Source organism: Neofelis nebulosa, chromosome 3 (genome assembly GCF_028018385.1).
Source record: "Neofelis nebulosa isolate mNeoNeb1 chromosome 3, mNeoNeb1.pri, whole genome shotgun sequence".
In the NCBI taxonomy this organism is placed as follows: Eukaryota; Metazoa; Chordata; class Mammalia; order Carnivora; family Felidae; genus Neofelis; species Neofelis nebulosa.
Genome location: NC_080784.1, coordinates 107,353,407 through 107,379,436, shown reverse-complemented (window position 1 = coordinate 107,379,436; position 26,030 = coordinate 107,353,407).

Genomic DNA, 26,030 nt, shown 5'->3' with positions numbered 1-26,030 from the left:
GATTTCAGCTCAGGTCATGATCTCACAGTCTGTGAGTTCAAGCACCGCGTCAGGCTCTGTGCTGACAGCTCAGAGCCTGAAGCCTGCTTCAGATTCTGTGTCTCCCTCTCTCTCTGCCCCTCCCCTGCTCATGCTCTCTCTCTGTCTCAAAAATAAATAAAAATATTAAAAAAATTTTTTTCAAGAAAAAAAAGAAATGTAGTTGGAAAAGGGGAAGAAATAGTTTACTAAGATTAAGTTTGCAGAGACAAATAGGATGCAGATGTATTTCAAAGAATCATTTCTTAAGACATACTTTATGATATAAAATTAAAGGGAATATAATAAATATTTCCATATAGATCAATTATTCTTGATAAAGTGAGTATAGGTGGATTATGTTTAATGAGTTGCTTGATCAACTGACTGCTATTTTAATAAGGATATTCATACAGTTGACCCTTCAATTATGCAGATACTGGGGCTCCAACACTCCTCCCCCCCAGTCAAATATCCACTTGTAACTTTTGACTCCCCCAAAACTTAACTACAAATAGCCTACTGTTGACCAGAAGCCCTACCAATAATATGAAATCAAGTAACACATATTTTGTTTAATATACATTGTGTTCTTACCATATAGTAATGTAGAGAAAACAAGATGTTAAGAAAATCATGAGGAAAATACATTTACAGTACTGTGCTATATTTATCAAAAGAAATTCACATAAGTGGACCCTTTGTTCAAGGGTCAATTGTATTGTCTTTTATTTAAGTTCTTCTTAAAACAACTTCTATGTGACAGCTTACTTCAACCCTAGTGTACCTCTATTTCATTAAAAACCTGGACATTAAAGGAATGCAGAGAAAAATGTAGATTCAAGAGGACATTCAGATTCTTGAGATGTTGTGAATTACCCCTATTTTCATCCCTTTAAGAATTAAGAATTATTCAAAATTAGGAGTTTGCCAGAAGGTGGCAGGTGGCAGTAATAGATCCTCTAAACCAAAATTCATTTTTAAATAGAGTATTTAAATTTATGAAAATATCTTATCTACCTAAGTTTGCATTTTTATATAGTATAAATTGATGAGTGGAAAATGCAGTTAATCATTCCCATTGTTTTTATGATTTAAACACCTACTCAAGTATTTTTTTCCATACTGAGTCAATTGATTTGACCGATTGTTCTGTCATTGCACTAAGGTTTAAGAAAGCACAAATATTCTGTTGATGGCATATCCTGACCAAAAAGGTCTTAATCCCTTAAGAAGTGCCTCTGCAAAAGTCCAACTAATACGAGGTAAATAATGTTGCTAACTTCTGATAGGTTAAAAAACAACCCCCAAAATGATTCACCAAAGTACTTATTGGCTCACAGTATTCAGCAAGACATCTTACTTCAACTTTCCAAAGATTGTTTACTAAAAATTATCTTTTTGGTCAATTCCCCAATTCAAAGTAACAGAAATTTTGTGGTACATCTTAACTCTTTTTTATTATACCCTCATAATTTCCAAAGTTTTAAACCAACATAGTTTTTTTGTAGCATATAAACCTATAGTAATAATTATGAATGTCTAAACTATTTAATTTATTAAAAGCAAATAATGACACATAAATTGTTTTATGAAGATGATATTGTTAATCTTTCATAGTTCAATATCCTTTTTTATGTCAACCTTGTTAACTAATTGTACCCTTTTATATTTTTATGCCTTAATATTTTATGCCTATTTTACATACACAATAATCTAAATTTGCAATTTTTATATGAAATGCATTTATAATTTATATTACATAGTAATGTATAATTATATATGATTTATAGGTAACATATAATATTTTATGTCTATTAAGGTCTTCTTACAAATAACAAGAAAGCCATTGTAAATCCCTTTGTTCTTTATATCACTGACATAGCTCATAGGAGCAATACTGCATTTTTATATAAAATCATAATTTTATTTCCCTAACTAGTGTGTACCTATTTTATATGTATGTATATGTGCATCTATATATGTACCTATGTATATATACTAAGCCACACCCACAATTGTTTTGTAAATAAAAGATCCAGATTTGAGTCTAGTGTTTCTTTACATTTGACTTAACCTTCAGGGAGTACAAGAGATAGGGAGATGTCCAGGTGACTATTATTTTAGAAAGTAAACTGGATTATATAGCAAAGGAATATATATTCTGTTGCTATCAAAATAAAGGCAAATGATAGCTGAGTGGATTATTGCAATTTGTTGTCAACAAGAAGTTACTTCAGTGCTTATTACATTGTGAGGACTCAAAAAATAATGCCACTCATCAATGATTTACTCTATCTTTGAGGTCATAAGCATGGAAAAAGGGACCAGAATTTGCAAAAATAGCTCTTACAAACTTTCAGTTCACACTTACTGCCCATCTATTTTGTGAGAGACCCTGTGAAGTCATTAGGAGAGTACATCTGAATCTTGATTATTTGTAGCTTCCATGCAGTGCCTCAAGTTCCATTCTAATAGAACAACAATGAATTCTTAATAGTCAAAAACATAGTTATTATGTAAGCCAGATTTCTGTATATTTTAAACATATCTGTACATCAAATCTCTGCACTGTCCTGCTGCTTTATAGATCTGCTTCATTTACAGAAACAGTCACTGCTGAGTATCTACAAAAAGAATCCTGGAGGGAGTAATAAAATTAACAGTGAGGATAAAAGTGTATAGAAGCTTCCAAAGCAGAATAAGTCCATGGTCCATCTACCTGGGTATGTGATTTGTCAATATTACTGGGAAAACTTAAGATCAGCTGGTTTCAATATAGTCATAAAGATCGCATTAAAGGTGAGTTGATTTTCAATATTCTACTGCAAAGCAAAATCGTTTTCTATTCAACTAACGATTTGAGTCAAATTAAAAAGTTATCTAAATACTAAATATAAAAATTATCTTGGGGCACCTGGGTGACTTAGTCTGTTAAGCATCTGGCTCTTGTTTTAGCCTCAGGGCATGATATCATGGCTCATGGGATCAAGTCCCATGTCAGGCTCTATGCTAATAGAGCTCTCTCTCCCTGGCTCTCTGACCATTGCATACACACGCGTGTGCTCGCGCTCTCTCTCTCTCTCTCTCTCTCTCTCTCAAAAATAAATAAATAAACATTTAAAATGAATAAAAATATATTTAAAAGGTCAACTCTTCCTTTAATGCAGCTTCAGAAAAATAAATTATGAACTTTTAATCACTATTTTTTATTACATACACACACACACACACACACACACACGTTTTGATGCATTTTAAAATTGTGAAAACTAGGGAGGTTGTTTAATTAAAACCTGAAAATTTTTGTTAAATAGGTAAAACTTCCTTTGAAGATTCTCCCTTTTCAGGTTTTATGATCTAGGAGTTGAACATAAATTTCCTGAATTTCATTATTTTTTTTTATTTTTAAAGATACACATAATATTTACATATGCTTCCTATGTAACTGGTCCATAATCTATAAAAAAAATCAAAGCTGATGTACAAAAAAGTAACATTATACCACAGTCATATTTAAATATAATTATCATATTATATAAAATAGAGTGATGAACTATCTTTTTATTTCTTCCATAGTTATATAAATAAACCAGCCAAAAGTAGATTTCTAAAACCGTATGTTTAAAAACTAATATGTTGTTAATCATGGAAATTATAATTTTCAAAAACAACAGACACTTGACAATAATTACAGTATAATATTCAGCAGTTTTGGTCAAGGTGTTCTATTGATATATCTATTAAATGCATTCACAGTGGTAAGATATTATGTGAGAAAATAAACAAAATTTCAATATCAGAAGAACAGTAGCATTAAGAGTCTATTTTTAATGTCACCCACTGAAAAGCAAAACATTAGAGCAGTATGAGCAAACACCTCAGTCATTTGAGTGCCTGTAATTAACTTTATTATTGTCTTAGATCCATAAGAAATTCCAGATTTTAGCAATTAGGAAGGTAGGGAAGCAACAATTCTTGGCTCCAGGAACACCCCACCTCACCCATAATTCGGAGACCAGGGAGATGAAGCCAGAACTGTTGGCCCCAGAATCACACCAGCCAGGCTCTATCCCCTAGGGCCCACACATGACCACTTCTCTCTTTCCATAACTAGTTTCCAAACTCAAGTGTTGTGTAAGTGCATATGACTGATGAAATACAAATCACACATGTGGAACCTCACTCACAAAATATCTGCTGTTACCTTTCCAAGCTTTGTGGTGCAAGATTGCATAGCAGAAGTAGGTCGGGACAGGTGACAGCCCACAAAACCTTGGTGCCATAGTTCACAGCCCTGGCTATTCAGCAGGACCCACAGGCTGCTTCCCACATTTAACCTCTACAACAATAGTTCTAACATGTTCCAGCTTAAAATATCACAACTGTATGTCACAAATAATATTCTCCCACTCTTTCTAAAAGATCCAATTTCCCTCAGTCACTGCATTCATCTCTGAATAATACTTATTCCCCTTTACTTCAGTTACAATCTCATCTGAATATCCTCTAACCTATGGATCTAATTATAAAAGTTACAAAGCACAAAACATATATATCTCGATAGGTAGAAGCTCTATTATTCCTCCCCTCTCTCCTCCTGTCCCTTTCCCTTCTCTCTCTCTCTTCATCATGACCTAGTACCTAGTAGAGTTCGTTAAGAACATGCTCTCTGGTGGTATACCTAATACTGTCAATCATGCTAAAACCATTTCCTGAATACACACACACACACACACACACGCACACGCACACGCACACATGCATGCCTGAGGTGGGGGGGGTGGTGGGAGGGGGAAGAAACACTCCTATACACCTTGTTCCTTCATCCTGTCACAAGGTCATAACCAGTATTTATAACTTCCCTTTTCCATTACAAGTACACGTTTCCCCTTTACTCAAATAGAAGCTGGGTGGAGTTCTTTACTTAGTGAGGTAAATACAATATTGAGTTCTGAAAAATGTGGGTCTTAGAGGCCCTGCCTGCATTATTTTGCCGAAATCTTTATTAACTTTATTGCCGGGATGTGACAGTTCTAGGAAACGCTCCAGATAATGATCCCTGGGTTCATGGGACATATTTCTGTCCCATTTTGGATCAGTGGTGTTCTTTCCCTTGGATAATCAGGGCTGACTATTAGCCAGTACAATGACACCCTCTCTAGTTTTGCATGACTTGTGGGGTCATTAGATAAATAGTAACAAGAGCTGTCACCTCCACTTCTACTGTATGTTCTAGGACTCATGATTATGGGAGACACAATACTGATCTTGTCACTGTGGCTTCAAGAGGACATATGTCAGCTGTCCTCTTATCAGTACTTATCAGGCACTATCTAGGTGATAAAGTTAATGGTAAGATTGGGTCAAACATTCCTGGAATAAATGCATTGCCTCATCTCTTTCAGTAAAGAGTGAGTATATTGTCATATCCAATGGCATTTAATAAAGCTGACAGTAAATGCCGGGGTAACAGAAAATGCTAACAGAACCACACAGGCACGGAAAGCAAATCTACTTAAAGAAGCACCTATCCCTGTGGCAGAAAATAATTTTCTCCATGGTGGAAAGTGCCCAATAGAATCGATGTGCCCACCAGATAACTGGCTGTTCTATAAAAGCCTATAGTATTAGGGACTCCAGTTCCTCTGGTAGATTCATTGCTAAGCACAGATATCAGTCAGATCAGCCTTGCTAAGGTACAGTCGGTGGTTTCAAACTTATGATGGTAGAGACGGAAGTTATATAGAACTATTTTGATTTCAAGTCCATTGAAAGAGGCTAACTGTTCCTCATCATGGATCATTTATTTATCTTATTATTTACAGCCATGTCTATATGTGAACCTTTCAGTGATCACTCACATGAAAAATAGGTTACACTCTAACCAAAGTTATCCTTGTAGCTCTTCTCCTTAATTCTTCAATCATGTTCTTTCTAATTCCCTAGCCATCTGGTCAGCCCATCAGGCTAATAAGGTAGAATTTTATGTCATGTCATATTTCCTTGCAGGCAGAGTTGATAAATACATGTACCACTCAAGTCTGTCCAATTGAAGTGCTTCTCTCCAGAATGTCTTTTGGAGATAACCCTGAAAGTCATTATATTGCTTTAGTAAATATAAGCAGCTTGCAATATACGAGAAAACATATGCAAAAGGATTAACTTGCCAAAGTGAACATCCTGTGTCACAGGTGTGGGGTAGGAGAAAGTTAGCATCACAGAATACTTGCTCATGTAACTGATTGTGTTTCCAGGACCAACTTGAGTTCAGTATTGCATCACCATGTTCTCTGATGATAGAGTATTTACTAACACAATTTACTCACTTGATAGATCAGTTTCCACATCGTTCATGATGAACATCTCAGAACACATGGTCACTAGAAGTGCCAATTCCAAGTTTTTGGTCTCTAATAAACTGCTATTTGCCAAAGAAAAATATAATACTATAGTTTTGCTAAAAAATTCTAAGGTGTGATTCTCTTCAGGATTGCCTTGTGTTTTATATTCTATTACAATATGTCATAAACACAATGGCATCATTATGCAACATATCAGGTTTTATGTGCCAAGAAGTTGGTGAGCTTGCTTTCCGGCGTAAATCAACTGGAGAATCTTCTTTTATTCCCCAGTCTACACCAACTGTGCAACCTTCTCTTGCTGTCCACCTTAGAGCAACTGTAGGTATTGTGCTTAGTCTGAATTCCATTTGAAAATGTCAGTAAATGCATGAGAGCAGTATAGGCAAATATGACTCCAAAACAAAAAAGGAAAGACAGAACAAAAAAGGAATGATGACAAAAAAAAAAAAAAAAAAAAAAAAAAAAGGAGGAGGAGGAGGAGGAAGAAGGGTGCTAATGATATGTACTAAGTTTTTGTCTTGTGCAAAATGAGAAGTGAGAGGTAGGACAATGACTTTTACACATTTCAGAGGATATTTCCAGATATACTCAGGTCACTGAAACTCAGAAAATTCACTGAAGTGATGGATCCTTACATTTTCATGGGGTTTATACCCAATACTCTGGCATAGGTCTTTCTAAATCTGCTACTTCCTGTCACCAGTTTCTGTCATCATAATGCCATTAGTGATGAGAGACACAAGCAGAAAAATGTTCACCTTTAGACCAGAAGGCTGGCCTATAGCCTGCATAGTTCCAATAAGGATCAAATACATTGGTTGCTATATTCTTAAAGGGTTTCATGACTGCCTGTATGTCTTAGTTATTATCGATAGTTATTATAGTTATTATTGAATACTTATTAGTTATTATCGAACTGAATGATAAGCACAAGAGAAATCTTATAAAAGTAATAGTTTTACACATAAAAATTTGAAGAAAACATTTATGATCTAATACTCCCTGTATCTCCTCTCCCCCTTGAGCATTATGCATATAACTACCAGCCTTATACAAGAAAAGTTCAGCTCTTTCTGCCCGTGGGTCCTATCCCTATGCTACCTGAATAAACTTACTAAGTTGCACCATAAAACATCTCAAAAATTCTTTCTTGACCATCACACTCAAGGATCCTTTAACATTTTTGGTGGCCCTCTATGGGGATTATGGAGTGAATCCAAGAACCTTAATGTGGCTTAGTAAGTCTTCTTTACCCCCAGTCTTCGTTTCTTTATTCTTTTTCAAAGAGGTCTTGAATAGCATGACCCTTCAGAATATGCCTTGTCCAAGGACCCAGGCGAGAACTTCTTGCCCATGGCTACTCTATGGGGAGGAACAAACTCCTGCTGCTCAGGTCAACACCAGTATTTTGGCTATAATGGTGTTGGGCTCAGAAATCAGGCTTTCCCTGTTCTACATGTTCTTTTAATACTTGTGTTCTTCTCAGGTATGGAACGTCAACACATGTCAGCCACTGATTTATTTTTCTTTCTTTCGTTTTGTTTTTGTTTTTGTTTTTATTTTTGTTTTCGTTTTTAGGATGGCCACTGATCTTATGACCCCTGTGTAAGGTTTCCTCCTAAATAACCTGGTGTGATCCCTCAATGAGCATAAAATCTAAGATACATATAAACAGTGTGCTTCCCCAGAGGGATCAGTTGGAACTATTACCCAGTTTGAGCCCTCACCCAATGGGGAGACACTCTCTTAGAATTGAATTATGGATAAAGCTCACAAGAAAGTTGTCCAGATTAGATAGGAGTTCCATACTTCCCATTTTTTCAGGTCTCTCATTTGTCCTTACCCATGGGCTGTTTGGTGTTCTTTGTCCTGCTCTCAGACTGAAAGTACTTCTAGCTTAGATACATGAAGCTCAATGTAATATAAAATAGCTGTCCCTTCTTGACAAAAGCCAGAACCTCTACTCCATCCACAAATATTAGAACTAGAGACTTACAGAGGGTATTACTACTGGTTGCCAAATATATTGACTTCCTCAAAATGGAAAGAGGCAGCCCCAGTCTGCAGCATTTCAGTTCATTCCCAGCACCCACTATAGTCTAGAATGCAATGAGGAAGTGAAAGGAAGTTAACATCCCTTCTTAGATATTACAGTGTTGGAGAGTGGAGAATGAGGGACATCTCCCACCACTCTGAACCCCAGGGACTTTTGGCAATATTCCTTATGGGACACCATTTGGAAGTTGAGGGAGACTTGGGTGATGAATTCTTACATAGTGCCCTCATTTTGTAGGAATTGACTATGGGATTGGCTTCCTGAGTCCCAAAGGATTTCCCTTGGGCTGTCTTCTAACAAATTAGAGTCAATTTGGACATAAAGAAAAAGTGCTAAACCCAACCCCCAGGAGGTGCAACTCTCTTGAGCTTGCCAGCTCTCAGATCATGAGTGTACTTTCACCTTAATAAACTTTTCCACTGTGCTCCATGTGTGTCTTTAAATTCCTTCTCATGACAAGACCAAGAACCTTCAGTGACTCTTTTAGGTCTGATTGGGTCATGGCCCCAGGGTCTCTCCAGTTCACCCACCAACATCTTTTTGACAACCACAAAAGGACAAGGTTTAACAATAGGTTGAGTAACTCTTATTGGTGAGTCTCCAATTCTTGCTTTCCTTGTATCAATGAGTTGCTTAGTCACTGTTCTTCTTTGGTCTATTCTCTTTCTGATCTACCCAGGAAAAGACCTAAACAGGACACCTCATATGCCTCCTTCCCAAGTTAGCTTTTTTAATACACTGTTGGCCTCAATATAAGCGAGAGGATAAGAAAGCCTGACCGGAAAAATGGACCCAAATCCCATATTGTCAGGCCTTTATGGCCTTGTACCAAACCCTCAATCTGTCCATATCCCCTCAGAGGGCTTTAAGACACCCATCTCCTTGCCCTCTACCCATTAATCCACCATCAGTTCAGCTGCCTCAGGCCCTCTACTTCTATGAATCTGCCACGTCACCTGTGTTCTGTCATATTCTCTATGTGTCTCCCACCTTGTCTGTCTTGTAAACAGATTGCTGCCGAGATCCTGTACATCCTCCCTCTTTTTCATAAGTTATCAGTCTCTTTGCTTCTTCTTTTGTGTGTGTGAGATCTGAAATTTATCTTGAGAGGATTGGATCAATGTTGCCTTACTCTTGTTGTATATGGGGGCTTCTTGCTCATTCATTTCTGGGTTAATGGGTATCATAATTGGAGCCAATTGTCTGGTTAGTCTACCCTGGGACAGTCACTTTAAGGAATATTCCCAAGAAGCTGCTGAAACTCATTTTGTTCCTGGGAGGCTCCCTGTCTTCTCTGGCCTGACACAAACTGCCTATTTTCACTTTTTGTTGATGAAAAGGAAAACTTGTGTCTGTTCATCTATCCAAGCTGACAAAGTTCAGGAGCATGAGCCCTCTTTCTTCTTTCTGGGCTTTGATCTGCCTCCAGCCTTGCTGGTAGTGCCTCACCTCTTCTGCCTCCACCTTGCCCTCCTCCTATTTCTGTGCCACCTTGGGCATGGCTTGCATAACTGGCTCCTATACCCCCCGCACCTCCTCTCCATCGGCCACTGATCCTCCTACCTTTGCTCTCAAGAAGCAAAAAGCACCCCTTCCCAGATTTAAACCACCCATTTCAGATTTCCCCACAGGTGCCTCAACTAAAACTGACAATAGGGGACAAACTGACTAAGTGGACCCAGATATCACATATTTGATATTTAAACTAATTTAAGTTTGTTAGTTTGATTAAGGTATACATGTCTTTAGAGCTATCAGCATTAAATATAAAACTTCTATTCTACCAAGATTTACTAAAAGGTCAAATAAGCTTGGGTTATCTCTGTTGCAATTTGTCAGCAAAAAGAGGACTTAAAATGATGGTTAATGTTGTCTGTCTCACAAGAGCTTTCAGGGGTAAGTATTAAAAAAAAACCAAGTAGGTTAAAGAAATAAAAACGGTTATAGGTAACTTTTAAATAGCTTTTTAAAATCCTTGAGGTTTTGCTAAGTTAAATGATAAATTAGATTGAATTCATTGAATATCTAAGCCTTTTTCAAATGACATAAAATACTAAAGCATTGATTATTGAACATAGGTTTATGCTTTGGACTTATTCCAGAGAAACTGAGGATACTGGGGTCTGTTGGTAAACATGCATTATACTTTATTGAAAGATTATACTATGGAAAAATACATGTTTTTAGTAATTTTGAAATGTATTCATGAATTTCAAATATAAAGAATTCAGATGTAACAGACAGTTCATAATCAGTACTTAATTTTCCCTGGAGACTAGGTTTTCTAAGAGTTAAAATTCTGCTAAATGTAATTAAGACTGATGGACATCAGGGAATCCACCCTGAAGGAAAGTAGGAGATATATGAGAAAGATATAAGGAATGGGAATATATTTTATTGAGGGAAGAAAAAGTAATTTTTGTCCTAAAATGAGGCTGGTTATTTAGAGAAAAAATGCTAAGGACAACATCTAGATAAAGAAGAAAGTTGCAGAATGTTTGTGAAGGGAATATTTGGAAAAAACTTTTATGTGTGGTCAGGACTAAGGTTTAAATGGATGGATTTTAAAAGTACACTGGTATTTTAAAAGTTCAACTGGTATAAATTTGAAATTCTGCTTTAATCTGTTAAAAAGACAAAGTTTTCTTGGATTGTTGGTCTGCTCTTGATAAGAAAATATAATTTTTTTTTCTTTTCCTTTCTTTATCTGCCCAGAAAACCAAAGCTTCTATGTTTTGTTTTTATCAGGTCTTTGATTACTTAAAAATGTTAAAACTTCTCAACCTTAAAGGAGCTAAGTTTTGCTAACAACTATGTAACTTCCTGTAGAATCTCTTATTGCCACTGTGGTTAAATGTAAATATTAAATGTGTAATGATCTCTAATCATATTAGGTATGTGCTTTAAGTTTTTTTTAAGGTTTTTAACAAACTAAGATTTAAATGGTAAATGAAGTCTTTTTGACTAATTAGGCTTGTTTATTTGGTATGTTAAGTTACTTGGAAAGCACTGTCAAATCAATAATGATAAGCCTTAGGCTGTATTTTATAGGTAAATACTATACCTGTTCTACAAATATATGACATCCCTAAAGTTTTAATATGTTTTGATATAAAGCCATCATTTGATATTCTAATTATTAAAATGCTACGTGTCAAAAATTGCTATGTGTCACAGGAATAACTACATTTCCCAGCCAGCTACATTATAATGAACCTTAGATCTTTAACCATGTCCGTTTCTGATGGGTTTTTTTTTGTCATTTATAGTTATTGTTTTTATCTTCTTGCAAAAGAGGTTTCATCTTCAAGGAGATTCATAAAAAGGACTAGAGAAATACAGGTTTTTGGTATCTTTAAAAGCATAAAACTGAACTGGGTAAGAATTTCCATAGCTAAAAAGTTGCATTCAAACTGAATGAGAATTAGTAACATGGGACTAAATGAAATAAAGATGATTATAATTTTTATGACTCTTACTTGAAACATTGCTGGTTCTCTAATGTTTCCTCTTCCAGATTAAGGAAATTTTCTCTTAAATCATCTACGACATACAGAAATATGATGAAATATTCCTTTGTAAACACACTGAAGTATTTAACTTTTCTCCCTACTTGAACCCTCTGAAATTCAGAAACTCTCAGTGAATATTCTTTCTTCCATGGCAATTATAATTATTTACATAAGTTCAATGAAAATCTGTTCTCCTTAAAAACAACACCACTGAAAACATTGGTCATATCCAAAGCTTTGACTGGAATGTCATATTTGAGGGAGACATACGTAGACCCACATATGACCAGACAGTTTTAAGGAATTAAGGTTGACTTTATAGAGCCAATGGAATGCCTTGGAAATGTTGGTCTGATACCTTGCTTATAGAGTTCCCAGAAGCCTTACCAGGTAAGTAAAGAATGTTATTTCCTAAAAGATACAGAAACCTCAGGATATTTGGGAGACATTGAGAAGAGGAATACACCCAAATATACAGGTATTGCAGGCAAGTCTGATGACAAGTATGTGGCTTGGCTCTGGCCTTGAGAAACTATTAAAAGTTCAATATAGAGATTCCTTATAAAGAGTTTCAGCAAAGCAGATTTTAAAGGATCCATATAATAATCAATCACTATTCCTGCTGAGCTTATGTAAATAATTAAGCCAAGTCTGTTAAAACTGGACTTGTTTTGGGGTGCCTGGGTGGCTCAGTCAGTTAAGTGTCAGACTTCAGCTCAGGTCACGATCTCGTAGTTTGTGAGTTCAAGCCCTGCATCGGTCTCCCTGCTGACTGACAGCTCAGAGCCTGGAGTCTGCTTCATATTCTCTCTCTCTCTATGCCCCTTCCCTGCTCACACTCTCTCTCAAAATAAACAAACATTAAAAAAAAACTGGACTTGTTTCACAAGTGACTTAGTCTTGATTTGGCTAGCTCTGGAAATGAGGGTGAATTTGGAAGGAAAAAATAGGTTTCAATAATGCATATTTATATGGATGTTAGATTCTAGATTTGATTGTCTTTAAATGCTTGCTGTTTGCCTAAGCTAGACAACCTGAGGTAAACTTCAGAGAGATTGGCATTATAGCTCATATATAATCTTCCTGCTTGTTACCTTATAGAAATAATAAAAAGGGACCCCATAGGCATATTATTATTTAAACAGCTGGACAATGGAATGGACTCCCCAACAGTTGTGTAACTCAGCTGTCACTTTGATTAATTCTATGTGGCTGGATAACAAAATTGCTCCTTAACAGCTAGAGCACGCCCTACTCTATGGGCAAACTATGAACTTGTGGAGATAATGGATGGTCCCACCTTCCTTTTAACTGGGTTTGAGAATACACTTGGGCATGCACTTATCTTCCAGAACAGGTCATTTCGTACTTACCATTGATTCCTCATAATTGGGATATTGTTAAGGCTAGTTATCAGGCAAAGAAGTCTCCTTAATGGTTTCATATCTTAGCCATATTTGTCCTGGAAGTCACCTCTATTGATGTAAAATTATAAATAGAGGCTGTAGCCAAGCATAAAGCAGCCATCTTTAATCAAACCCAACATCAAGTCACCCACAAATTCGAAAAGTGTCCCTCCAAAATCTAATGGCCCTTGATACCCTGACTACAAGTCAAAGAAAAAGTCATGATGCTAATATTGAGACTAAATGTTGCATATCTATCCCAGATGACTCTGCTAATGTATCCAAAGTTTTAGCAGACATACATACCCAAATTAAGGCTTTAAATGACTCTCAAAATAGCATTATATTATTAAACACTGAAATAACTCAAGTGCATAAAGGAGTTCTACAGAGTAGAAGGGCATTAGAGGTCTTGACAGCAGCACAAAGAGAAACAAGTGTCATTATTAAAGCAGAATGTCTCTGTCTACATTCCAAAATAGGACCAAAATATAACAGGGTTACTTACTGATACAAATAATCAAACTGGTACTCTTAAAGACCCTACATTGTCACTTGATGACTGGTTAAATTCCTAGTCGGAAGGTAGTCTACCTTAAAGGGTCATCTTATCACATATTTATTATATTAATCCTAATGGGTTTTTGTTTTGTTCTCTCCTATTGTGGAGATACAGGCAAGCAGTTCCTTACTCCTTCACCCAGCAGACAGATGATCCTTACTACATGGAACAGTCTTTCCTCAATGTCCACTTTGCCCTCTATAGTGATGGCCTTCCATAATAGTTACCTGTAGGGACAAATAATACCAACTTGGGTACATATGCAGAGACATCTCCAGAACCTCTGTCAGCTTGAAGAAGTTATGGAAAATGAGCCCTTCGCCCTTCAACAACTTTACAGATTTAAGGACTGAAAATTGGTCAGGGGAGAAATGATAAGGGATAGAAGCAGAAAGATGTCCACCTTTAGACCAGAAGGCTTACCTATATAGCCTGCATAGTTCCAGTAAGGATTAAATACATACTGATTGATAAATTCTTAAAGGGTTTCATGACTGCCTGTAGGTATCACTGATAGTTAATATCAAACTGAATGATAAGCACCAGAGAAAACTTATGAAAGTAGTTTTACAAGCAGAAATTCAAAGGAAACAGTTATGATCTAATATTCCCTGCATACCCCTTCCCCCTTAAGCACTAAGCTGATAACCACAAGCTTCATACAGTATGCAGCTCTTTCTGCCCACAGGTCCTGTCCCCATGCTACTTGAGTACATTTACTAAGTGGCACCATAAAACGTTTCAAGAATTCTTTCTTGACCATTGCATTCAATAATCCTGCAAAATTAGTGCTGAAGACCAGTGGTGAAATCCTGTGAGATAGATAATCCAGATTCATGAAGACCAAAACAGGGGAATCAGGCCAAACATTTGATGCAAGATAATGAAGATGTATTTCTGCCCCTGTCAGTTGAAGTAAATAGCTTCTAATATTTTGGGGAGAGTTTGGTATAGAAAAGAAAAACATTTTTAAGTCTTATTGCCACATAACAGAAGTTATATTGATTTGCTTCAATACAAAGACCATACGTGCAACTGTACAAAGCAATGAAATCTTCACCTGATTATATTTACAATAGATTATTGTCAATCTTCATGTTCTATTTTGGACAAACATGCAAGTAAAATGTGGATGCAATAGGAATCATCAAATTTTTATTTTCCAAGTTTCTGTGGGTGACTATGATACATAAACTTCCCCCAAGAGATGTATTGCTGACTTTGGTTTAAATTTTTTTCTAAGTATTTATTCTGGGGCTTTACCTTCCCTACTTTAATAGCTCTATCCTCAGACATCTGGAAGCCAAATAATGAGCCTACCAATTTCAGAGAAAATATACCACATTCAGGAGATAGAGAAATTTAAAAAAAAAACAGTTTCATGGAAATAACATACTAATTTGAAAATCATTTTTAGCCTGAATTTATCTAGCACCCAAAGCCCCAAAACAATGCATAATATACTGATCTTAATCACCAAGAACTCATGTTAACTAAAGTCAGTTTCCTACATATTTCTCTTTCCCAAGTGCACAGTAATTTTCTTAATAAGACATGGTGCCTTCAGTGATTAATAAGAGGAAGATTTATGGTGTATACTCAGGGTCCTCTCTCAAAAGTATTCAGCCTCCCAAAGGACTTGGGATTCATAACTTGATTAAAGTCTGAGATTTAGTGAACAGCAAAAACTTCACCACTGTGACCTAGATTCACAAGATTTAGAGTTCATGTTGCTATATAAATCAAAAAGGACCTCAGAAGATGGCCTTAACTATTTAATTCCCAGGGGATACCCTGTGATGTGTTCACCATTCCTGTTACTACTTCAGTCCTACTGTACTGAATGGCAAGCACTTTCACTTTTCCTCTGGTAATTAAACACTATTGCCTGGTTTCTTCCTTATCAATATCTTAACATCTACATTAAGTTTAGGTGCCCCATTTCAATAGTGGTATAAACAACCTTCACTACCACCATGACAGCCATCTTTTGGGATGCAAATGCTTCCCTTCACCATTCATTCTCAATGCCTTGGCGAAAGAGGTCTTCTCTTAGAATGCTCTTGGAAGATGAATTTAGGAAGGGGTTGTACAAGCAACTCTTGATGAATCCATTGCACCACCCCTTTCTACCTAATTTATTGATTTCTGTATATCCATTTTGTCTAATAATACCTTGTTTTCTCATCTCATTCTTTTTAAGCCACCACTGAGTCCAGAATCTATTTAACACCACACAAATGACATCACTCCCAGATGCTCAATTTTGCAAACTGAACCCAGAGTCATTGGTAAGCAAATTTGACTAAAAAAAATCAGTCCCACCTAAATTATGCTCTTCTTTACTTGTTTAGCACCGCAAGACAGAATTCCCACACAAATTCCCCAGAATTGTTATAAATTAGTAAGTCTTGAAATTCCACTAGCATTGCAACCTTTCCCTCCTAGGTCTGACTTTGTATTAATGCTGTGTGGCATTGAGGGATCTATAGCTAGTAATAGGTCAAGAAAGAATGACTGTTGGGAAAAGGTAGAGTATTGCAACATTGCCTTGCAAGTGACCACTGTGTAATTGTAATAAGATCTCCATAGAAAACATGGCTATTTGCACATGATGGGAAGAGAGTCTGTTTCTGCTAGAATCAGAGATGCACAGGGATATTCTGGAACTTGAAGTCCTTACAATTAACAAATATTTCCAATTTGAAGCATCTATGGTTTCCTAACAAATGTTTCTTAGCTATATGTAACAGACCGGACAATGCTATGAATTCAATTTACCTGGCGCTTTACGAATCAACAAAACTATGCAGCTGTTTTAGATACATGAGCAATAGGGCTTCAAAAACATACTTTAAAGGAAATCATAGGAATTACTTCATATTCTGGCATGCCCTGAATCAAGTTAGCTATAAGTTTGTTGTTTTCTCTCTCAAATACTGTAGTTCATTGAGAAGCATACACCTCACCCAGAATTATTTAGTGTTCTATAACAGCTGCCACATGATCTACCAAAGTTATGCATTAGTCACTTTGTTTCAAATGACCACAATGATTATTTCAGTAATGTTTGCTACAACATACACCAAACTACCGATGCCCCCCCTTCCAACAGTAACTAAATCATTACTTCAGTGGAACACAACGATATCATATAATAAGTCTTGATTTTCCAGATGCAAAACTTGAAGATCCATAGCTTATAACCAATCTGACTCCAAAAACTGTCAAGCAGATCTCAATTATAGATGACAAAAAGGTCTCAAATTATTTTAAGGAGAATGAGCTACTTATAAAGTCATTGGGAAAAACTGGAAGAGCATATCCTAACCTCTGCCTCTAGCAAGGACTCTACAGAAACATAACTGAACTGTGCTTACAAACAAACAAACAAACAAACAAACAAACAAACAAAAAAACAAAAAAACACTGATTTTTTATTAAAACAAGGATTTGGTTACCATCAAGACACCATCAAAGGACTGAGCACCACGAACAGGGCAGCTGTGCTGACAAGATCAGAAAGTTACTGTCAGAAGCATGAACTCTAGGTTACTGAAAGATCTGAACTAGCAAAATGAATCTCATGAATTACTGGCTGTTTCCCCACTTAGCACCAAAACCAAGCACATAAGTAAATCTTATTAAGAGAACCTAAATTTTAACTGGAATTTTTATTGCCTCCCCTCTCTGACCCATTGTTTTACTTTTGTATATAATGTTAATAATTTAAAGAAGGGAATTTTAAAAGTTTCTAACATTTGTTTTAACATATTCTAGCATTTGGGGAACATCTGCTAAAAAGAAAAAATACTGGGATTGAGAGGTTTTCTATTCTTTACAACAGATTTGTTTTAGTTTGTGGAGGAAGATTAGAGAGTATATATGCGTATTAGTGAGAGAATGTTAAATTTATTAAAATTCAGTAAGAGTAGAATAAACATTAGGCTATAAATTTATAAAAAGCTACAAGGAAGAAAATAGGAATAAGAAAGTATTATTGTGCCTCAGAAAATGAAGCAGCTGCCTGGAGCTAAGGGGAAAAAATATATCCAGTCACAAGGGACACACTTTTATGAAATACCTTAACTTGAAATACAAACATCTTGTGCCAAAATACATATTTAGGAGCATGGTAATGAAAATATTGTAGGAAATGCTGTGAAAGGCTTTAGGTGTTGGGACAGCCTATATCCCCATTTCTTTTTATTTTCCAATCTCTATCTCAGTGCTCTGCCTGTGAAAAATTTTATAGCAATGATCATGTAACATTTCATTTCTAAAAGGGGAAAAAAAGGAAAAACAGGAACAAAGCATGCTGTCAGAATCATATGCTCTCAATTCACAGAAAATACCAGAGCCAACATGTCATTAATCAAATGGCTCTAACCTTAGAGTATTTTTATTCTTCTTTGAAATAAAGAAAGAAGGTGCTGGAGGAGGATAAAGAAAGGAGGAATGATGGAAATGGGAAGAATAGGAGGGGAAAGGGAGGAGGGAGGGAGGGAGGACCATGAGCAGATGGCAACCAGAAACAGAATGATAAAGGGCAGAAGGAAAAGGAAAAAGCAAGGGGAGGAAGGAAAGGAAAGAGAAAGAGAGGAATGAAAAGAGAAGGAGGGGAAAATGGGGGGGGGGAGATGGTAAGGAGGAAGAAGAGTACAATTAGAGTAGAGAATGAAAAGAAACAATAATGGCAACAATGTCACCATCCATTGGTACTCCAAACTGAAGTCAATTTTTATAATCAGCTGTATTCCTTCTCCTTCCGGTAGCTAATTTCCCCCAGATATAAAGAAAGGACTGCCTCTGCTTCCTAAACTCAATTGCCCTCTGGTATGTTTTACTGCACAATTAAAGTATGCATCTTAGGAAGACTCTGAAAATACGGGGTGTGTTTGTGTGAGAAAGAGAGAGAGAGAGAAAGACTGCAATTAATACCAAACTACAACAAATAAATCTTGAACTTTGAAGCAATCATTTATTATTTGCAACCAGGTGCTATCATTTTAAAGCTGAAAGGCATGAACTGCTCTATAACTTAGAGAATTGTTTATCAATATTTGTCAAGACACTAGGCATCATTTCAAAGGGTCAAAATTTACCATTCGATTCCAAGAGACATAATATGTTGGTTAAAGTCAGAATAAACTAACCTCTACTCACTATAACTACTATAACCAGACCTTCCAGAAATTTCAATGCCTGTGGTCATAAGAGGTGGGAAAAAAATCCTAAAACTGAACACATTGATTTAGCTATACCAAACTTAGAGGAAGTGTTACAAATATCAGGATTAAAAGGAATTAAATCTAGTTACTCTATTGGAATCTTTCAATTTCTTTTTAGTTCTCCCTTTAACAAAATGTCCCATCTTGTCAGGAGACTGCCCTGCCTTACACAAACCCCATTCTTTCATTCCACTTGTGCAAATAAAAACATACCACCTTGTGACTGAAATGAGAATGCTTTTAATATATATTTTTATATATAATCATCCCAACAGGCTATTCTTCTAAGGCATTTGCTAGTTTTTTTTTTTTTCTGTTTTCCAGCTCTGATGAGTTGGATAAGATTAATAAGACTGTTGATTCACGATTCTTAATCAGAGAATTGGCTGTCAATCATGTGGTGAATTTGAGCTTTATCTAATCTCTGTCATTCAAGTCTCAAATGTATAATCTACATATGGAAAGCCAATGATTACTATGACTATTTTAAATGACAATTAATGTATTTTGTTTGAATTCTCTGTCAAGATGAAAAGGTCCTAAATTGAGCACTTATCCCAGCAATTAAAACTCAAAGGCCCTATAACCTCATAATCTGTTCCTTTTATACATAAGACAGGGAAAGAGTTGAAGATTGAGACCACTTGATATACATTTTTGTTGACATTTTTTTTCCCCTGTGAAACAGTAATATATATTCCTGACAACAGGTCTTTTTTTTTTCTCTATTACATGTGTGCTAAAATAGGAGATAGTTTATTTTGTTCTCACATTTAAGTAGGGGTTCAGAGGAAACTCATCTAGGGTGTGCAGGTACAGGACTCATGATATTTCCAGCTCACTGATCCCCCATTCCTTGCATGTATCTCTTACCTTAAAAGTTTAGGGAAGCACCTCCACAAAAGGTAGCAGAATTAAAGAACCAAGAATAAAGGGGGTAGTTACTCTCTTTTCAAAGAAAGACTTCTGGAAGCTTCCACAAGATACTTCCAGATATATTTCATTGGCCAAAATTCTGCCATATATCAACCTAGAGTTGGAAAGGAATGTGAGAAATGTTACCACTCTGGGTAGCCATGTACTTACATTTAGCCCCAAATCAGCAGCAATGTCACATTGGAAAATGAATAATAGATATTGAAGACAGCTATCATTTTTTTTTGCCATATTTTCTGTATCATTCTGGATTAACATAGTTTTTATTTCCCTTTTTCCTACATTTGATCTTTACTTATCTAAATCCAGATTCTCTGTTAACTGGAGAAAATCAGAAAGTCCTTGACATTTCATGAAATTCTTCAATATTAGTATTATTATGAGGCAGATTTTTAAAAGTATGATATTGCCTATAATGTTTCTAAGTAAATACTTATATTTTCACACGTGTATATTTGATTAGTGTAGGAATGAGACCAAATCCAGTTCTGATAAAGTGACTAACAATAAGTTGCTTTTCAATATGTCATCTTAACTATTACAATACAATTAATTATCAAAGCACTTCAGTGACTTGAGGCATTATTTGATAGACTGCATTTTGCTCAAAAACACTTCCTTTCCTATCTTGGTGAAGGATTATTACTTCTCTGTTTCACAAACTTCAAGCTTGATTATGTGACTTGCTTTCATGAAAAAAAAATGTGACTGGAAGTGACATGCGTCACTTCTGAACAGAAACCTTAGGAATCAGTACATAATTCACCATGTTCTCTTTTATTCTGCAGGACTACCAGTATTGTCCAGATAGAGGTGACCCCATCTGCCTGGGTCCTGAGCAAAGATAATGAGGGGCAGTATTTCATTTGACCTGGGAGATTAAGGAATAGTTTTGTTTACTGTACCATAATCTTGCCTATCCTAACTTAAAAAATAATTATGTCTTAATTTCAGGATTTCTCAAACTCACTAGTCTTGTCAATCAAAGCCTTGCTTTTTATTGAAAGTCTTCCAGCGCTTCCTATAACACAGAATAAAACTAAATATCTTAATATAACCAACAAACTCAAATGATTTTGTCCCTGGCCTATGTCTTCTGCCATGCCATTCAGTAAAACTATCCCCTACAGCTACTGCACTTTGGACTTGCTAGCCTTCTTTCTGTACCTGAAAAAAGATCAAGTTTTTTGGAGCTCAGAATCTCTACAATGATGATCTCCTCTGCCTAACTGCCAGTCCCTGAGCTGAATATATCTCTTCCTCCCTGTCATGCAGGTCTCATTGCAGACATACTTGGCACACGTTGCTAACGAATCCCCCTTCTCTCAGGAACTCAGTCCCACAATTCTATTTTCTTCATACCACCACCAACATTTTGTTTAGCTTGTGGTTTACTAAGTTATTTTAGGTCTCTTCTCACTAGACTCTAAGCAATGTGAGGGAAAAGGGACATTTACTGCCTGGAATGAAGTGGATAAGCCAGAACTGAATGGTTGAGATGAGATAGGACAACATTCGCATGAGATGAGCCTGACAAGGAACTCCTACTATTAATTCAGAAGTATAAAGGATATCAAGGCAATTTCTATCATTGGCTGGATTTCCAAAGACTTGGAAAGCTTTCCAAAGCTTTTCAGAGTAAGACTTTAAAAAGATCATCACTTGGATAAATCTAGTATCATTTTCTCCAATTACATTATCATCTATAAATGTTCAGGCTCGGATCAAAGTAGGTGATAATTCTGCCATGATGTAGCAATTGGAAATTCATGTTTAGGGTGCATTTGGAATTTTTGAATACTGAGGAACATTATCAGTTAGAATTGTGATTAAATTTAGCAGTAAAAACTCATATGGGTAAACTGTTTATTGTTCTGGTTATGGAGGCAGTTCACAGAGGCATCTATAGGGAAGCAGGATTTATTCTCAACCTCCTGAGATACTAAACCCAATCTTTCAATATGCAATTAAAAATGTCCTCTTTTCAACATGTAATGATGACAAATGAGAATATTTAAATTCAGTTGACAACAGGCAGGATGGGGTTCAAAGAAAAAACCCTTGGTTTATCTAAATAGTGACAATTTAGACTATGGTTGTTCAATGATATGGCTTTTGTGGTTTATGAAAATGATTTTAAAGGGAAAATATTCTCTCAGTTATCTCAGAGAGTCAATTTAAAGGCATTGTTTCACCATACAAAGTTTTATTAAATGGTTATTCTTTTTGTGTTTTTGTTTTTGTTTTTGTTTCACAGAATGAGATACATTAAACTAGTTAGAACTTCTGGAAACCAGCATGCTTATAATCTTGTTTCTTCACTGAGATTCACATGATTTTCACATAATTAAAAGTGATAAATGTTAGATAATTTATTAATGACTTTTTTCAGTCTGGTCCCTAACTGCCTACCAGTACTATTCTTCCAACACTAAATGCCTTTTTCAGCTGAAGAAAGTAACTAAATTCAACAAAATACATTCAAGACGTTTACAGTTAAAATTATGAAACATGTCCTAATTCTAACCAAATTGACCTATAGAGCCAATGCTGTTTCAGTCAAAATCTCAATAAGCTTTTGTTGATTAAAATTGGCTATTCGATTCTATCATTTCTGTGGAAAGGCAAAGGTCCTAGAAGAGGCAAAATCATCCTCAAAATAAGAATAACAAGATTTTAGAATGTCATTACCATATTTCAATACTTATTAAAAAGTTATACTCATCATGATGCCATGATATGGGCATAAAATTAGACAAAAATATCAATGAGACAGAATTTAAAAAATCGAGAAATAAACTGCATGCTTATATGGTTCATTATTTTTCAACCAAAGTGACAAATTCAATGAAGGAAAATAAAGTGTATTTTCAACAGATGATGTGAAACCACAGAATAAATTTGTATCAAGAAGTAAAACTTCCACCAATACCTTCCACCGGATGCAATAATTATCTCACAATGGATTATAGGCATAAAAAGTAAAGTTACAAATCTTCTAGAAAATACATAGAAGAAAATATTAGAGGCCTTGGGGAAGGTAAAGATCCATGTTGAGGATGCAAAATGTACCATTATAAGTAGTGGATAAACTAGACTTCATCAAAACTATATACTAAAGTAATTATTCTTTATTTATTGTTTAAATATTGTCTTTTCTAAAGCTCACCAAAAGACAATATTTAAGAAATGCAAGGGAAAGCCTAGACAAGGAGAAAATGTTTGGCCATATATCTAAGGAATAGTATTCAGAATATATAATATACTTTCATAAATCAATAATAAAAACACAACTGCCCCATACAAATGGGATGAGGGAGCGAAAATTAACAGTTTATAAAAGAAAATATATGAATGGCCAATAAGCATTTTTAGAACCTCCTTGATAGAGTTAGCATTCAGGGATATCCACACTAAAACTACCAGCTTAGAAACATTGGAATGATTATAATTAAAAGGACTAAAAACACCAATAATTGATTAAAGTATAGAGCTACTGGAATCTTCATATCTTGCAAGGAATAGGAGATAGTCCAATCGTTTAAGAAGACAGTTTGTAGTCTCTACATGTAGTTAAACATGTAGCTACCCTATGACCTAGGAATTCCATAGATATTTAGAGAAATTAAGACCCATGTCCAGAAAAAGACACTATCACACTATCCATAGCAGCATGAACTAAACCCTGGATATTAATTAGAAATAACTATGCTGTGTAGGAGTGGAAACAGCCAATCATCCTCAACATGAGAAGGAATAAATACATTGCAGTATAGGTACTATTTTTAAAAGAATGAACTACTAGCACATGGAACAACATTGGGTGGATCTCAAAAGCATCTTATTGAGCAATGAAGACAAACCCAAAACACTACCGTGGGGATCTATTACATTAACATCGAGAATAAGTAAAATTAACTTTTTACTTATTGGTGGTGATAAAAACAGGAAGAGCAATTTCTTGTGGGCATTGGAATCGACTAGAGGTACAAAGGAATTTTCTGCAATGATAGTAATCTTTCATAGTTTTACTAAGCTGTTGGTTACACGGGTACACATAATCAAATTTGAGGGACTTCCAGCTCTGCATGAACCTGGAAATCACTTTTCTGTTCTAATAACAAATAAAAACTGAAGCAAACTGAAAACGAACTCTTCTTAAATCTGGAAGAGAAGTGAGGCTGCAGGGAAACTCACTGCGCTCAAAACTGAAGACACAGGGAATCACAGCTTACCTGAGTTGAAACCCCAGTGGGAGCCAGTGCCGGGGTAGGAAGCCTGAACTGTGGTTGACAAGTTGCGGGAGGCTCAAAGCAGACAACTGAGTGTTAAAAACTCCAGCGGACCCAGTTAAGAGAGGCTCCCGCACTTTGGGGAACTTTTTCCCCAGCACCTGACCAGCTTCTCACAGTAAATACCTTTCCTGCTTCTGTCTGGGAAGGGGAAAAGGAACCATTTTGACATATGCCAGAGCACTGTGTTTTTATAAAGGCCTGACCTCTGGCGAAACTAATTGTTGAGAGCCTCACCTGCCGGGGTTTTAGCAAAGCCTACCTCACCTGGGAGAAGGGAACTATCCAATCCCAGTCCAGTCTAGCCATCCTGTTCTACCTAAGGGGAGAGAAAAAAAGGAGGAACACTTGTGAAGCTCACAGTCCAGGAGCACAGGCTCACTAAAAGAAAGACCTAATCACAGGACTATAGAATTCTTCCCCTTCCCCCACACCTCACCACTACATTGCCAGAGGCCTATTTGTAGCAGTAATTTTGCCTAGTGTATCATGTCAGCCTATCAGGAAAAAATTACAAGGACATACAAAAAGGCAAAAAAAAGAATTTGATTTCTTTTAGGTTTGAGTGTCAGGTGAAAGGGATTTACTGATTTCTCCCGCTAGATAACACTCCTTTATTACAAAACGTAGAGAAAAAATTCAATAAAAGTAGCAGAGAAGAATGATAGCCTAACTCTTTTACCTTGGTGTTAAAATGCAAGTTGCTTGAGGCAGTATAGCATCCTTATACAAGATTGCACCCAGCTAATTATTATTACATTTGCTTTCATGTGGAAGATTGCATGTGTTTCTTTTAGGAAACTATTGCTTTAAAAGTAAAAACTGACAAGTTCTTAAAAACAACTTGCAAATTCCTATCAGTGATTATCTCAAAGGTGGGTAGATATATATTTTAATTAGGGAAATGAAATCTGGAACATTTTTATGCAAAAATGTAATTATAATGGATATGAGTGTCTCTCATTGCCTCTCAGTCTGCTTTTTCTTTTCTTTTTTTAAAATTTTATTTTATATTTTATGTTTCCGGTGGCCGCTGTAACAAATTAACACAACGGCTTAAAACAACAGAAATTTTTTCTGTCCCTGTTCTGGGGGCACCTGGGTGGCTCAGTCGGTTAGGTGTCCAAGTCTTGGTTTTGGCTCAGGTCATGATCTTGAGATTTGTGGGTTCAGGCCCCACATGGGGCTTTGCAGCTGGCAGTGGGAGCCTGCTTGGGATTCTGTCTCTCTCTCCCTCTCTCTCCCTCTATCTCTCTCTCTTTACCCTCCATCATTTATTCTGTCTCTATTCTCTCAAAATAAATAAACAAACTTAAGAAAAAAACCCTGCTTATATTGTCACAGTTCTGGACGCCAGAAGTCTCACATCGAAGTTTCAGCTATATAGCATTCTTTCTGGAGGCTCTAGGGAGAATCAGTTTCTCGCCTCTTCTAGCTTCTGATGACTGCTGGCCTTTCTTGATTTGTCGTGGCATCACCCCAATCCCTGCCTTCATGTCCACCTTGCATCTATCTATCTTCTCCTCTGTGTGTCTTTTATATGGATACTTATCAATGGATTTTGGACCTACACAAATAATCCAGCACCATCTCCTCATCGCAAGATCCTGAAATTAATTACAACCGTGAAGACCCTTTCTTTTAAATGAGGT